Raw genomic sequence first — 9,868 nt, forward strand, 5'->3', positions numbered from 1 at the left:
TAGACCAGCGGTTCTCAACCTGTGGGTCGCGACCCCTTTGGAGGTCGAACGACCCTTTCACAGGGGGCGCCTAAGACCATCAGAAAACACATACATAATTACATACTGTTTTGTGATGAATCACTATGCTTTAATTATGTTCAATTTGTAACAATGAAATTGGGGGTCACCTCAACATGAGGAACTGTATTAAAGGGTTGCAGCATCAGGGAGGTTGAGAACCACTGGCTTAGAGGATGGAACATTGGCCTGTGGACTGAAGGGTTCGATTCCGGTCAAGGGCACGAGCCTTGGTTGCAGGCTCATCCCCAGCCCTGGTTGGGGCGCATGTGAGAGGCAACCAATCGATGTGTCTCTCTCACATTGCAATGTTTCTTTCTGTCTCTCCCCCTTCCTTCCACTCTCTAAAATTCTATGGAAAAAAATCAAAATAAAATTGAATGGAAAAGTATCCTCGGTTGAGGATTAACAAACAAACAAAAATGAAAGACCGTGAAATGATACATCTTTTTCTAGACAAATTCATTTGTTAATGTTCCAACATGATTCATCCTCAAAAGTGAAACCATCACCAGGAGATTGAAACCACTTTCACAGTTTTTATTAGTAAAATTCATTCACTTTTTACGGGCAAGTGTGAACCCTCTATTCGATTTCTACACGTGCGGAAGATCTAAGGGAGAAGAACAGGAGTATTCCGGACCCGTGGCCGTGGGCACCAGACCCTCTAGCTGTGGCCCCCGGGGCGGCCGTGGACCCGGAATCTGTACAAACACGTGTACTTCGGATGTCCCCAGTTGCTGAGGATTCTAAGTTTCACACACAATAAGGGCTCAGACACTTCATGCTGGAAAAAAAGAAGAGAGAAAATTAATGGCTTATCAAGAAACCCATCTCAAAGGGTCCTAAGGAATTCGGTTGTAACGGGCAAGGAACTCTTTCCTGCCTTAAGTGCAATCACACAGGCTCTAACGCAGTGGTTCTCAACCTTCCTGATGCTGCGACCCTTTAATACAGTTCCTCATGTTGTGGTGACCCCCAATTTCATTGTTACAAATTGAACATAATTAAAGCATAGTGATTAATCACAAAAAGAATATGTAGTTATATATGTGTTTTCTGATGGTCTTAGGCAACCCCTGTGAAAGGGTCGTTCGGCCCACAGGTTGAGAAGCACTGCTCTAATGGATGAGAAGTGAGCCACTATAAATAAAGAGCTCCTAAGAGGACAAACGCAGGGCGAGGAGAAGAAAAGGTGGCCTGGACAGCCACGGGCTCCCACTGCCATGGGCACTGCCACTGCCACACCCCACAGAGCTGCCTGCTGGCCACCCCACGGTGGGAGGGAGACACACAGATACTCAATCAAATATGAAACTCCACAGGTACATTCATTTCTAACATTGCTTCTTCCCCATTGGCTGAGCAGTGTCCTAAAACCCTTGTTTTAATGGTGGGAGGTGCCCTCTCCATCTCACTACTCCCTGTGGCTGATGAGAAGCAATGAGATTTTATTTCACACTAGAGGCCTGGTGCACAGAATTCATGCACCAGGGGCGGGGGTTCCCTCAGCCCAGCCTGTGCCCTCTCTCAGCCTGGGACCCCTTGGGGGATGTCCACCTGCCAGCTTAGGCCTGATCCCCAGCAGTTAGACATCTCTCTCGCAGTCTAGGGCTCTCGCAGTCTGGAACCCCTCCCTCCTTACTGCCCGCCTGCAGCGGAGGCGGGAGGGGCTCCCACCACCACCACTGCTGTGCTCGCCAGCTGTGAGCCTGGCTTCTGGCTGAGCGGTGTTCCCCCAGTGGGAGCACACTGACCACCAGGGGGAAGCTCCCGCATTCGGCATCTGCCCCTGGTGGCCAGTGCACATCATAGTGACCGTCGTTCCACCGTTTGGTCAATTTGCATACTAAGGTTTTATTATATAGGAGGATGCCTTAACGACTTCAGGAGGGGTTACATGTTAACAGCTGCTATTTTTCTTTCTTTTTAAAAATATATTTTATTGAAATCAGAGAGGAAGGGAGAAGGAAAGAGAGAGATAGACACATCCATGATGAGAGAGAATCTTGGATTGGCTGCCTCCTGCACGCCTCGCATTAGGGACCTAGCCCACAACTCGAGCATGTGTCCTGACCAGGAATCAGACCATGACCTCCTGGTCCAGAGGTCATCGCTCAACCACTGAGCCTTGCCGGCCAGCATAACAGCTGGTGTTTTTTCCCACTGAGTGAAGAAGAGAAGTTTACCTGCCTTATCTGGTATCAAGTATTTATTCTCTCTCCCTCTGACTTCCTTTTTGCCTCCAACACATCACACAGAAGGTGAGACAGTGACTATCTAACCTAATAGCTTTGAGGGAACCAAACAGGTAAGGGAAGGGCTGAGCAGGTGAATATACATCTATCTCTATCTACCTATCTATGAAACCCTAAATGCAAACCCCCACACCCCTCCCAGGGACAGAGCCATGCGCAGCCTAACCCGGGCGCTCGTTACCTGCAGCTCAAATGTTTGCACGGTGGTTCCTGTTTTGTTATACACAAACCGACCGAGGGAATGCTTGAACTTTTCTCTGGCCATAGTTTTTCTAAAAAATTCGGGACCCTACTTTGCTGACCATAAATAACTGAAGGAGGCTGCAAGGAGTGGATTCTCCGTCAAAGTCAACGGGGCCGCTGTGTGGTCAAGCGGCGCCCATTCTCCAGGTGCCTTGGGGTGCCGGGTGCCAGCAGCACTGTGCAAATAGCCGAACACGTGGAATCAGCTCAAAGGTCCATCAGATGACAAATGGATAAGTAAAACGCAATTTAAAAAGCAAAATATTGGCACGTTATATAACATAGGTGAACCTTGAACACACGGTACCAAGTGAAAGAAGCCATTCACAAGAGACCACACAGGTGATTCCATTTATATGACGCGTCCAGAAGGCCGGTCTATGGAGACACAGTAGATTGGTGGCTGCCCAGGGCTGGGGGACGGAGGGAGTGGGTGGTGGGAGGTGGCAGCTAAGAGGTACAGGGTTTCTTTGTGGAATAACAAAAGTATGGTCAAATGGATGATGGTGATGGATACAGAGATCTGTGCATATACCAAAGCCACTGACGCGTACATTTTAAATGGATGAATTATGTGCGTGTGAATTATGTCTCCATAATTAAGACACAAACATTGAGGCTGGGAAGCCATGGAAGAGAGCTGGTCATTTCCCATCGGAGAACCTCAGTAGACAATAACCAAACCCGAAAAGTCAAGAAATTAGTAAAAGCAAATACGAAGGTGGCAGGAACCTAAATCATTATTTTCAGCCAGAACAGTTTCAAGTGGAAGCTTCCAGAGAGTAAATGTCGGGGGCAGAAGTGGGACAAGGACAAACCATGTTTTGTTATAACGTGGAAATGTCGATGTTTTCATTCTACATGTCTGAGTCTGATAGAGTAAAATTCGGTGCTAGAAATCACCTGGTCCAACCCGCTCACTGCGTAGCTCCAAAGTGGAGCCTGGGAAACACGGGACTTGGTCCCAGTGATACAAACGGTCCGCTGCACAGCTCAGACCCCAGCTCCTCCTTCCTGGCCCACCGCCCTCTCCCCTATCCTCTCTGAACGGAGATTCAGGGGGATTCTCACGTGGACAGAAAACTCCTTGGGGGCGCTGGAGATGCTTCCCGAGGGAGACACCTTCTCAGAGATGTGCTCCATGGTCACCGAGGTGGGGATGATCTTGCCAGCGAGCTTGATCAGGGCGTGGCCCTGAGAACCTGGGAAGGCCCAGCACCTTCCAGGGTGAACATCCGGCTGGAAAGAAGACAGAGCTCATCTCTTACCTGGTTACACACATCCACCCACAATATTGGCCAGCTGGTCGCTACTGACCACAGGTCTCGCTTACGCCTATAATTCTAAAGCAGCGGTCACCAACCAGTGGTGCGCGGACTGCTGGTGGTCCCTGAGGTTCAAAGGTTGGCAACCACAGTTCTGAAGGCCCTGCCTGGGATGCGTGTCAAACAGGAGAACTTCAGACACCTGTAGGGTTGGTTGTCCTGCCAGCTCACGTTCTGCTTATATCTGTTAGAGCCCTTTGTTATGTGAGAATCTTTTCCCTCAGTGTTCGAACTGGACTAGAAGCTACTGGAAGGCAGTTAGTTGGTATGAGTGGTGATGGGGTGCTGGAGGTGCTGAGGGTAGAGGAGGTATTGATGGTGGTGGTAGTGATCACTGTGATGGTGATCATGGTTATGGAGGTGATGGTAGTGGTGGTGGTGATGGTGGTGGTAGTGGTGGTGATGGTGATGGTGGTGGTGGAGAGGGTGGTGGTGGAGAGGGTGGTGATTATGGTGGTGAGGGTGGTGGTGGTGTTGAGGGTGGTGGTGAGGGTGGTGGTGGTGATGGTGATGGTGATGGTGATGGTGATGGTGATGGTGGTGGTGATGGAGATGTTAATGGTGGTGATAGTGAGAATGGTGCTGGTCCTGGTGTTCAGGGAAATAAAAGATGTACCATTTCCTAGCTCTAGACCAGTGGTTCTGATGTGCAGCCAAGGTTGAGAACCACTGCTCTAGACTGTCTCTGGGATGAGATTTACAGGTTTGCCCTGAAGGTATTTAGCAATTGGAAACCAACTGCAATTGTTGTGTAGGCTCTAGTAGGAGAGCTCTGCCACCTGTTGCTGTCTATGCCTTTCGAAGTGAAGTTCGTGGACATTTTATCTGGAACTTTCCCCTGTTGTTACTGGACTTGCTAACAATGTGCTGGCTGAAGCATGTGGCTCAGCACAGGCACTCGGGGCACGGACCCTCAGCAACTGTGGGCTGGGACGGAACGTGTTGATGGAAAGGGGGCCACGGAGCCACGTAAAGATGCAGACTGTGTCTGTCCTGTGTGAGACGTTCATCATCTAATTTACCGACCTTCAAATAATACATTAGTAATTAATCAATCACAGTTTACTGACCATAAAATAAGGATGAACTCGTGTAACCTGATGACTATGAATACTCAGGGAGGTAGGTTCAGGTCCTGTGACACGTGCAGAGTTGCTCCCATTTTAGGCATTAATGTTTTCAGAATAAAAATATGAACAAAATTCTAAACTACAAACAGGCTGCTCGCCGTCTAGCTCTCACCTGGAGGATGCTCTCTGGAGGCATTTCATGGTTTAAGAACCCGATCCCGTGCCAGTACAGCTTTGCTTTGTCGCTTTTATAACTTTCCGAGGTCCCAGTGTCAATGATGGAGGCTCCTAAAGTGATCACATAGTTTTTCAACTAAAAAGGTAAAAAACTCAAAACACCTTGTGTGGGTTTCGATGATGTTGTTGGAAAATGAGGACTGGGCCGTGTGTGTTGAGCAGTTTCACAGCATTTTGGAAACGCTGTTGTGATCAAACACGGACCCTGAGGCCACTGCTTTAGAGACGGGACTGTGGTGGGCGGCTGTTCCCAGAGGCACAGGGACCCCTTTTAACCGCTCATGTGACAGGGGAGGCTTTAGGCCTAAGTATTTTATGTGTGTGTGTGTGTTTTAATGACTGTTGTGAATAGTGCTGTTCCTTTCTTTTTAAACATAATTTTTACTGCTGCTAGTATTACAGTATCGCCCATCCCCGCCTTTACCCTCCTCCTCCCAATAGTACTGTTTTTCTTTTTCCAATCTTTTATGACTAATATCTGAAAACTGTATATATAGAATTTAACTTAACCTTACTGATTAGTTCTAGATTTTTTTGGTGATTTTAGTGCAAAAGTATAAAGGGTTCTACTGCCTGTGACGTGAACCTAATGGCTGCCCCTGAGGCGCTGGGAACCCAGCTTTCTCTGCAGCCTTTTCCACGCTAACGAAGCGACTCCATGTTTGCTCTGAGATTTGCACCAACTCGGAGCAAACAACCACCATTTCTATTCTCCTTCCTGTCTGGATGTGTTCATTTCTCTCCCTCCCACATGACCAGGTAGCTACATGTTCTCCTAATAAGGAAATATAGAGAGTCCTGCTGGTGTGGCTCAGTGGTTGAGCATTGACCTATGAACCAGGAGGTCAGGGTTTGATTCCCGGTCAGGGCACATGCCCAAGTTGTGGGCTCAAGATCCAGTAGGAGGTGTGCAGGAGGCAGCTGATCCATGATTCTCTCTCATCATTGATGTTTCTCTCTCTCTCCCTCTCCCTTCCTCTTGGAAAAAAAATAACAAAATATTGAAAAAGAAAGAAAGAAACAGAGAGAAATAGAAGAACAGAGACACTGTTGAAGCGTTTTCCCTCCTCACTCACCTGCTGACTTCAGGGCATAATCCGCCATCTGGACTTGGTCTTCTCTCAGCTTCTTAAGCACATAGTTTACCAAGTTCGACATTTCCTGCACAAATTTAAAAACCGTGTTAAGTCCCTGCCGACTGCTGAAGTCTGGACCGTGCGCTCTGTGCCTGCGGACCCTGGGCCCCTCACCTACAGAAGAGTAATAATAATAATGAGTGTTTACCAGCCGCAGGTGGGCGGGCCCTGCAGTCTCACCTGCACAGCTTGGTGGGCTCAGTGCGTCCCAGGGAGCTGACTGTGCTCCCTCCCCCCGCCCCCCCCCCCCCAGGTCACAGAGCACGTCAGACCTCCAGCCCCTCCAAGGCCCTTATGACCACCCAGCAAGATGGCACTGCCCGTGCGACCTGTTGGGTCCCCTCCTTCACCGCCGTCTCTGCTCGCTAACGAAGACTGGAACGTTCTATCGCCATTTAGGAGGTAAGTTAGTTACAGAAAGTGCATGGTTGCCCATGTTAGAAATTCACTCACCTTGTCCATGACCTCCGCCTGGCCCTGGGCCTCCATGGGGTCGCCCTCGGGGCTCCAGCTGTAATTGTGCAGACCGGCCCGCGTATCTCTCAGCAATGCCTTCAGAACATCGATTTGTTCCATTAAAAGTAGAATTTCACGCAAGTTGCTTTCCAAAGTCTGGCTCTCCTTCCTGTGAATGGAGACCCCCCCACCCCCGTGTGAGAAGAGGGAGAGGCCGGCTTCCAGGGGGTGCTGTGCTCTGGGGCAAAGAGCAGAAAGATAACCCTGAGGGCAGGGAGCCCAGGGGGCACCACATCTCAGCACTTGTGCAAAGCGAGGACTCGGGGAGGCCACGAGGGCCCGGGAGCTCGGAGCAGGGAGTGGGCTTGGTCAACCTCACGGTTCCTGTCTCTCCGGAGCCCTGTTGCCCTGACCTGAGGCTGGCGAGGACGTGCCCACACCCACCCCTCCCACCACAGGAGCACCGGCCTGGAGTGTGGCACAGAGCAACCTGCAGGGCCTCGGACCAGCCTCAGGCGAGGGGTGGAGGAGGGCCCAGCCCGGGGCCAGATTTTCCCTTAGCAAAGGGGTTCTGCTACCTTTACCGTCTGAAAATTCCTGGTCATGTCAAGCCAATAGGTATTTCTCTTGTGGAGAAAAGGTAAACACAAATCTCCTATTACTTTTCCAATTTGTAGAACAACCCATGTTCCCAATTTGGAAAATGCACAACCTCTGGAGAGATAAGCACTGTGGCACTTTAGTGCGTGTGCAAGTTTCATTCTATGCAACAGAGTGGAGACCATCGTTACAATTTTGTGTCCCAGGCACCGCCCCAAACATTGTCTATTTCAGACATTCCTGTGGCTCCCTGGGGCTGGGTGGGCTGTTACTCATTCCCCCACCGCCGGGTTCCTTATCTTTCCACTGTCTGAATCATAAATGATACTGAAGGCACCTTCACTGTTAAACAATTATCTACAGACGCAGAAATGACGATCGTTTTCTGATTTTACAAAAACACGTCAGTATTTGGAGCCACAGTGGACAGGCCGACGTGTCCGAGTGCCTCACTCACTTGAAGAGTTCCCGCTGCTCCTTGGGCATCTGACGTTGCGCCTGGAAAAAGAAAGCATCTGAATCCTGCCTGTTCCTCCCAAAACCCCAAGTATTGCTCTTGTTGCCAGTTGGTTGGTTGGTTAATCCTCACCCGAGGATATTTTTTCCGTTGATTGTTAGAGAGAGTGGGAGGCACAGAGGGGGAGAGGGGGAGAAATATCGATGTGAGAGACATCGATTGGTTGCCTCCCACTCAGGACTGACTAGAGCCTGGGAATCAAACCCGCAACCCTGCGCTCTACTACTGAGCCACACTGGCCAGACCTGATACCTCAAGTTAAACCAGATCACTTCTGGGGAATCTAGCCGTGTCAGGGCTGCCCCCCGGGGAAATGACAGCTGCTCCAGGCAGGGTTTCGCTGCCAACCAATGCCCTGCTGGCAGCAAGTGCTTTGTGATCACGGGGCCTCAGCTCCTCGCTGGCCGTGACCGTGATGATGTGGTGGCTGAGGCCGCGCCCTGTGTGACAGCAGGCTGTGTCCTCCACATACGCTGCCCACAGCTCAGACCGCGGCCGGGCTCTGAACGTCTGGTGTGGATTTTGGGTCCAGAGTGGACAGTGTGCTGCGCTCACACGCGTGGAGTCCCCTAGTCGTCCTGAGTTGGCCTCCTCACCCACACGTGCGTTTAGTGGTCTTCTCACTAAGGGGTCACTTTGAGGTCAGTGAGCAGGCAGGCACTGTGCATCCAGCCCTCCGGTGCCACGCTGTCACCGTCCGGTAGCCGTGGCACACGGGGAGGTGGAAGCCGCTTTGGAAGTGGCATGAAGTCACGGCGATGCCGGCTCAAGGGTCACCTGGAAACGGTGACTCTTCTCTTAGGAACTGACCCCAAGCGAACAACCGAGAGGATGGTGGAAAGACTGAGCCCAGTGGCATTTATGTTTATGTCGGAAAATTGCAAACAATCTAGCATGTGGAAGTCTGTGTTGGGTGCATTGTTTTTGTTTGTTTGTATGTGTTAATCCCCACCCAAGGGTATTTTTCCCATTGGTTTTTAGAGACAGTGGGAGGGCGGGGGTGAGGGGGAGAGAGACGTCGACATGAGAGACACACATCTACTGGTTGCTTACTGCATGCACCCCAACAGGGCCAGGGATTGAACCTGTAACCCAGGTACTTGACCTTGACAGGGAATCGAACCCATGACCCACCAGTGTGCAGGTCAATACTCTAACCATTGAGCACACTAGTCAGAGCTGAGTACATGATTTATGGTGTTATTAGTCAGCCATAAACCGCTGTTATGCATCGTTGAAGAGACTATAGAAAGAGCCACCATCAGCCTCTGGGCGGGGTGGGGGGGCGGGGACAGAGCTCAGGAGTGAAGGCCAGAGGGACCCCTCCTCCTGAGAGCTACTGCCTTGGGGGGGAACCACGGAACAGACTCTGGTCCCGCTTTATCTCCACGAGATGCCACGTGCAAACACGGAGGACATCGCACCTACACCCGCCCTGTAGCAATCCAGCCTCAGTGAGCGACTCCCATGATCTAGCCAGCATCACCTGGTAGTTGGAGAGCCGGGAGCCGTATTCTGCGATCACGGTGTAGAGCCGCCGGGGCTTCTGGGCGGAGCGTCCTCCCGGCCACACGTGGCTCCGGAACCCTGTGCGGGAAGACCGGTCGGTGGGGGAGTGGCCGGGACACGGGCGCGGCGCTTTACACCCATCAGCAGGGCTCTCTCCTCGGAGGAGCACCGACCCTTGGGTGACGGACAACACAAGGTGCTGAGAACCAGGTCCTCCCTCCCCGTCAGCCAAGAGGACCGGGACCGACGCTCTGGGAATTCTGATGTCAAATCCAAACACCACAGCGCACCCAGGGCTGAGGGAAAGGGCAGGCCCTGAGGGGAGGATGACGGCCTTTCTGCTCGCCTGCCCGCCTCCTCCCACAGCCACGGTGAGGCGGGGCCGCGGGTTCAGCTGCTGGTGTCAGCAGGCGACACTGACCTAGTTCTGTTTTGTTTTAAATATATTTTGATTGAT

General features: G+C 51.2%; 1 protein-coding gene across 1 annotated transcript in view; it reads right to left on the bottom strand.

Annotated features, from left to right (window-relative positions):
• The window catches only part of HUS1 (HUS1 checkpoint clamp component), a 15,537-nt gene extending 6,876 nt beyond the window's left edge, over positions 1-8,661 (bottom strand). The window contains exons 1-2 of the mRNA XM_006754018.2: positions 8,657-8,661; positions 7,292-7,295 (exon numbers count right to left, since the gene is read on the bottom strand). The gene's annotated coding sequence lies outside the window, so the exon portion shown is untranslated. The remainder of the gene's footprint in view (positions 1-7,291; positions 7,296-8,656) is intronic.
• Positions 8,662-9,868: the final 1,207 nt, after the last annotated feature.

This window comes from Myotis davidii, unplaced genomic scaffold (genome assembly GCF_000327345.1).
Source record: "Myotis davidii unplaced genomic scaffold, ASM32734v1 scaffold472, whole genome shotgun sequence".
NCBI classification, from domain to species: Eukaryota; Metazoa; Chordata; class Mammalia; order Chiroptera; family Vespertilionidae; genus Myotis; species Myotis davidii.